Here is a 6,984-nt window from a genome sequence, read left to right on the forward strand (position 1 = left end):
TACCACTTAGACCACTCGGCCATCCTTCCGGATTGAATAGCAGGTGTATTTTATACTTTATATAAGCAATCCTCGTAGTTTCACAAAATATAACGTTAACAACAGAACTCTCAAAATTATTTTTCGTTTTTCGTTGCAACGCTTTATAATTTTCGGGTTTATAAATCGTAAAAAGATACATATAATGGCTATTTTAGAGCATGGTTAATGTTCAGTATTACTGTTTCCTCATAAATATCATAACTAAAACTTAAGTTTGCGAATCTGAAACAACATTTTTCAATTTTGTCAATGTACCCAAACGTGAAAAGGCCCCTTTAATATTGTTGTTATATATACAGAGTTGAATATGTGATTATCTTGTTTTGTGCTTCTAATACTGTATGACATAGAAATACATAAGTATAACTTCAAACAGTAAAACGGAATATTTACCAAAATGAAAAGAATTTATTAATAATGTTATTATGCCAATATGACAAATGTGAATTTGTTTCAGCGAGGTCAAGTTTTAACAGGCACGCAGAAGTAAATATGAAACTGGAGAAGAAAAATTTAAATTTGCAACAAATTAATCTGCGATTAAAGAATAGGTTAATACTGTCCCAACTGAAGGTTGCTAGGTTACAGGCACAAAAAATTGAGGAAGAGATTAACACGCTAAAAGGCACAAATAATGAATGTTAAATCTTCAGTTTTGCATTATGCCAACATAAAATCATTTCAATCTTTACATTTTTCTATTTGTTTGCCCATTTAACAATCATTCATAAGTTTTAAAAATCCTACAGTTCTTAAGGGATTAAAAAAAATCTTTCACATAATTATTATCAATTGCAGTAGAGCACATTTTCACGCCTAGTATATTTAGTCATTTAATGCGGGATTATTGACATTTGTGTACATTAGCATTTTTATGCTTGTCGCATGCTAAATGAAAGTTTTCATACATTTCCTATATTATATAACCTAGCAACCTTCAGTTGGACCAGGGCTCATATTCACTAAACAGTTGTTAGACTTAAGTCTAAGGATGACAAAGATTCTTTTATTAAAATATTCAAGTATGGCTTGAATTTTGAGTCAAACTTGGCATAAACCATCTCAATAAACATCATTTCTTAATGTAAGTCTGAGAATTGGTTGGTGAATACGGGCCCAGGTTGATTAAAGTAACATGTAACCAGTAATTATCAAGAAGCTTTATCTATGTACCTGAATAGGACTATGTCGCTGATGGTGATGGTGAACATGTTGTGTTAACTTTATATTAATCATCTAAGGCATTTTTAGGGGCATACTTTACTGTGATGGCTCTTGTAATTATTAATAATTTATATAAATGTGTCATGTTAATTGAGTAGATAAATGTTATTCCTACTTAAATAATGGATGTTATTCTTTTCACCATTATTTCATTGAAAATCTGTTGACAAACTGTTGTATAACAATGTTCCCAACATGGTTTGCATTTATTTCAACATTTTCATCAACAACTTGTTTGTCATCACCATCAGCCAAATAATCCTGTTCAAGGATATCTCCATGTTCAATCCCAAAATTGTGCATAACTACACATGCAGTGATATATGTCACTGCTGTCGCCAAGTCGGTTCTAATCCTGTAATGCAGTATCGCAAATCTTTTCATTATACAAAAAGTCTGCTCCTCAAGCACTATTGTTTTACACAGAGCCAGATTAATCTTTTCTTGATTGTGTGCTTCGGGGTTTGGGAAGAGTCATCAGGTAGGGTATACATAGATACACAGAGTTTCCGAGAATTAAGCTATTATGAGCTCCTGTTCAGAAAAAAAACATTCTGTTCATAAAATTAGTCAATGTGTACACTTTGGCTTAGCAAATTTTAGGTCAAGGTAAATATCACAAGGGTTTATCCTTTTTGCAATATAATGAGAATGAATTTAACATATTTAACCATTACCTATTATCATACTGCACAATTTAGGACTTTATTATTTTAATTATTCATAACACATTTTGTTAATAAAATCCTATTGTATTGTTTTTTTTAAATGTATTTAAGCTTTAATGACACAAGTTGTATGTAATTTGATTGGTCATAACCATAGACATGTGTATCTGATAGCTACCTTGTTCAAACTGATTACGTAGATGACACTCTCCATATTCTAGTGTCATGTGTGCTTCCTGGCCATTTAGCAGTTAAGCTCCGCTCTTTTTTGTTCTGGCCACATACCATCTAACTATAAAATAACAATTAGTAATTTAGTATAATATTTTTTTTATTATACTGATATTATAGTGGACTATAAACAATTGTACTTTTAAACGATACACAATTTGTCTATGTATATATAACTTATGTGTACAAATGGGTAGCTTTTGATAAGAAGTATCATTTTTGTTGTTAACTGTATTCCGTTATATATCTGAATATGAACATGCCAATGTATTTACATTGTATATGGCTTCATAGATCAGGCTATGTGTAGGGCCATTAAAGCATGCATAAATTAAAAAATAAGTATGATGTCTATATCAATATGCAAATAAGCTTACTATCTTTAAATTTATTTGTTTGGATTTTTGCTAGTATTAACCCACAGTGAACCTTATTAGACAATTATGTTTGTAAACTACCACATCCGTTGTAAAATGCCCAAAAGTCTGACAAACTACTGTATCGTTATAAAAATATTGATTGAATAATACAGCTTATGTAAAATTTTCAGTGGCATGTCAGTGCTATTAAAAATAGAATATTTAATTATTTAATATTAGTTACTGTCATACATCAGTAAAATAAATACAGATATGAGTTCTTAAAAACTTTGTTGTGATCATAGCAAAAATAGAACATACTTGCACATTCAAAGAATAATAGCCTTTCCTGTTGATGAAATCTCCTTCATGGTCCTTTGGCCTTTGAATCCGTATGTGGGTACCATCGATCAAACGGATTACATTTGGAATTCCTGTGAATAAAAAATAAAGATAAGTTAAATTTACAATGCAATCAGTGTTCATATTTGTTTGTGTCACCATAAAAATGTGTGTGAATATAGATATTCCTTTATTCATATTTGCTGTTAAAATAAAGTGCTATTATTATTTGTTATTCAGGTTATTATGTTTTTACATTGAATTCATTTCCCATAGACACTTATCATTATATATACTACTTATTTCAGAGATTTCCTGAATATGTTTTATTCAAAATACAATTTCAGAATATGGAGTGGTTATATCAATGCTCATACTACTATAAGTAGTACATGTGCCTTAATACCATGGTCCGCATATCCAGTACTTACATTAACTCACACATTACTTGTGAACATCAACAAGGCCCCAAGTATATGGTATTGAACAATTATGTTGATTTATTTATGACAAGTAAATGATATTTAGCTGGCATGACTGAATCATTTCTTCAGCACAACGTCTATATTTCCGTAACATTGGAGTACAATTTTTAATAAGAATGTGCAAAAAAAATGGTCTTGCAGATATGGAGCGGTAATAAAATAAGTATCGAGGACCTACAGACTGAGGGGCGGACTAACAGGGTTGTTATAATCCCACACCTCCTTTGCGGGGGGGGGACATTACAAAAACAGATATATATAGGTGTGGGGGATACCATGCTAAAACCAAAAGTGAAATGATATTAAAAGAAGGGTACATGAATGTTTAATTATTTAATCATTACACTGTAATATTCCATAGAGTGAAATCTAAATGGCATTTACAGTAAAGATTGAAGATATCATATTACAATAACTGCGAATTAGGAATGAAATGAAACAAATATCCATTTTGGACTAAATTCGGGTGGCATCACCCTTATGTTTACATATGCTCTATCCCCTGTGAACTTGCCCTAGGCATAATCGCAGAATGTACCAAACTATACATAAAACAAATACAGTGAGAAAAGTAACTGAATTAAAATTTTTGTGTTAATCATTTGATTCTTAATCTTACATGAACTCCTTGATAGTCTTAACTGAATATAATTATATTGTTCGTGATACATGTAGTACGACGACAATGTCCTCACGTCGACAAATCCCCCGTAAATTAATGCAACTGTGAATGATTTCCCTTTATTATTTTTCTCAGTCAAGGTCATTAAGAAAAACACAAATCACTCACCGGCAACGGACTGGAATTTTGATTGAATTGTTGTGCACTCTTGTGGATCTGGAAACTGAATAAATCGACGAGCTTGTAGAGCAATTGCTCTGCCAACTCGTCGGCAGCATCTTGAAACTGACGATTGCCTTAGCTTCAAGGTATCGCCCAACATCAACTGGAAAGTGGAAGGATCCAATGGCCATAGGCATAGCTCGCAGGAAAACACACAGCTGCTGGATTGGCAGGAGAGGAGAATTTCTCCAAAGTCCAGCGACTGAACAACTAAATTCAGTAAGGCAAATACAGTTGCCGGAAAAAAACGATATCGTTCGTATAGCTCCATCTCGGATAACACTAATAAAGGGTTTTCGCGATCGAATAATCAACTCCTTGGTATGTTTTCTACATTTTCAAACAAAATCTCAAGGCAACAAATTGCTATAGCAGCCATCTTGGAATCTGTAAGAATTACTCTTAGTATGCTCAGTAGCATTCTTAGAATTCTAAAGAAAATTCTTTGTTCTTAAGAATTTTCTTTAGCAATATGTGTTGGTGAATAAGACTTAAGAATTTTTTCTAAGACTAAAGAATTTTCTTTATTCTTAAGTCTAAGAATTGCTAAAGAATTTTTAGTGAATACGGGCCAAGGTGTAGTATTATCTATTTAGACTCTTGTAGTAGTTATTTTATGTCGCCTGTACATGTTGAAAATAATAGTTATTTAAATGCGTTCTGAATTATAAAGTTGCAAGCTCTTACTATCTAACGCAGGCTCTAATGCACAAAAGCACGCACTCACATAAACCTAACCACCTTAACGGCTATATTGAATTTAGCCGCAGCTAGCCGATGGAAACTAAATATAGTCACACAAACACACTTTTCTTCATTGTATCGTTTAACAATGTTCGATGACAGAGTACTCTAATTCATGCATAGGCAGGATGGATAAACGCATAAAGTATTTAACTTTTTTCTGAAATCGTACTCCTAAATCGCTAAAATGTGAAAATATCACGTGCACATATGTATTTATATGATTGTATTAATATGTTAAGAATTAAACACGCGTTTGCGAAATATTCATTCGAAAATGTATACGAACTAAAATACTATTTTGTGCACAAGTACCTGAAAAATGAAGAACACGTGGATACTTAAGAATTTTACAAAGTCCTTTACCAGATAAGTGATTTGAAGACAAAGTCATACATTTCGAGTTGTTGACATATGTACATTTTTATATTTGCACTTGCCATGTTTTGATAGCTCTACCTTTGATATTTTATATTTGCTAAATTGTTAACACCATTGGACTTTAGGGCTAAGCCTTCATGGATTGCTATCATTTTCGAGTTATTAGCTCTGTAGGTGTTTGTTGAGGATCATATCATACGCATATCCAAACACACAAGAAGTGCTTGTAGTTTAGACCTGTAAAAACTAGAGCTTTTCATAGAAGCCACATGTCGTAATATATAGCGAGTATAGTGCTCGAAGCCTGTCGACAACACATCAATCCCATTGACGTTCATTTTGTAATTCCAAGTTTTAAAAGCTACAAAATGATAACTTGTGGAAGGTCTCTTTTCATTTTAATGTTTCAATTGAATTGATGAATGTTGATGATATAGTTCGGACCAACTGTTTAATGAAAACAAGTTATGTTTTTCTTTATATGTTTGAGCTAGGAAGACAAGAGACCTTTATGTGTCTCATGTGAGTGGTTATGTTTTGCGTGCGTACGGGGATGAGGCTGTCAGTGGTGGAGGGCTTACATCCAAGCTGGAGCAGGCATTCCTGGGGGCCTTCGCTGGTCAAAGCTTTCTCTAAATAATGTAAAAAGGTACAAAACAATAATATATAGACTTAAAACTCCTAATTGAAAACACGAGTTGAAAGGAGTTCAAGCACAAGAAGAGTACACCGAAGCATATAGGAGTGTCAAGAGAATTACTAGAGCAGACAGCGGAAATACATAGAGACATTTGCAACAGAGGTAGTACAGGCAGCCTATAAGAACAGAACTAAGGATCTGTAATCCATCTCCAAGAGAGCAAAAAAGTTTGCCAAGCCACAGAGGCCAGTAAGGGGCAATAATGGATAACAGATGATAAACAGCAAGAGATGGATTGAACACTGTCAGGAACTACTTAACAGGCCAGCTCCTGAGAACCCACCATTGATTTATAAGCAAGCATTACCGCGCGGTATAAACCAAGGGAACGTCTTATACCTTTCCGCTGTCCCTCGGGATTACACTTTTGGGGCAAATGTTTTGATTAGGGCTGGGGTCAGGGGCCGTGCATACGTACCGAGATCGTCAAGTACATTCTAATGAATGAGAAGGCAACTTAAATGTCCTATTTTAGACAGTATGATGAGAGAAATCCCTTGGTAGAGACAAAGTGCACGCTACCCAGCCGTCGGTCGCCCGTCGGGATGACCTACACAATTAGTATTTTTAATTATATTGTGTAAGAAAAACAAAATACGGACATTGGCAAACCACGATTTCAAGGTGGGCAGGGGTAAAGCATGATAAAATGCGAGGAACATGGTGTGCTCTCGGGCATGCAACTACTTCTACCTCTATTGTTAGACCTATATTAATTGGAAGACAGTTACCAAGATTCTCTATAGAAAAGTGAGAAAAACCCCTACCTGCTCACAGTTTTCAGAATTACACTTTTAATTACAGACGTTCAAATCTTGGAAGTACAGTTACAACTTACGATTTACAGATCCAATAATACAGTACACCAATATTTACCAGTATTTACAAACGATATTATATTAATATAGTCAACATATGTAATTTCGGCATTAAATCTTACCAAATAGTGTTAAGTGTAAGGCGC

The 6,984-nt window shown here is 33.7% G+C and overlaps 1 long non-coding RNA gene across 1 annotated transcript; it reads right to left on the reverse strand.

Annotated features, from left to right (window-relative positions):
• Positions 1-2,111: 2,111 nt before the first annotated feature.
• LOC127856644 (uncharacterized) lies at positions 2,112-4,231 on the reverse strand. The gene is made up of 3 exons (XR_008038157.1): positions 4,142-4,231; positions 2,846-2,958; positions 2,112-2,226 (listed from the first exon to the last, which is right to left on the reverse strand). It is a non-coding gene; the product is annotated as an uncharacterized LOC127856644 (long non-coding RNA).
• Positions 4,232-6,984: the final 2,753 nt, after the last annotated feature.

The sequence above is a fragment of the Dreissena polymorpha genome, chromosome 13 (assembly GCF_020536995.1).
Source record: "Dreissena polymorpha isolate Duluth1 chromosome 13, UMN_Dpol_1.0, whole genome shotgun sequence".
Lineage (NCBI taxonomy): Eukaryota > Metazoa > Mollusca > Bivalvia > Myida > Dreissenidae > Dreissena > Dreissena polymorpha.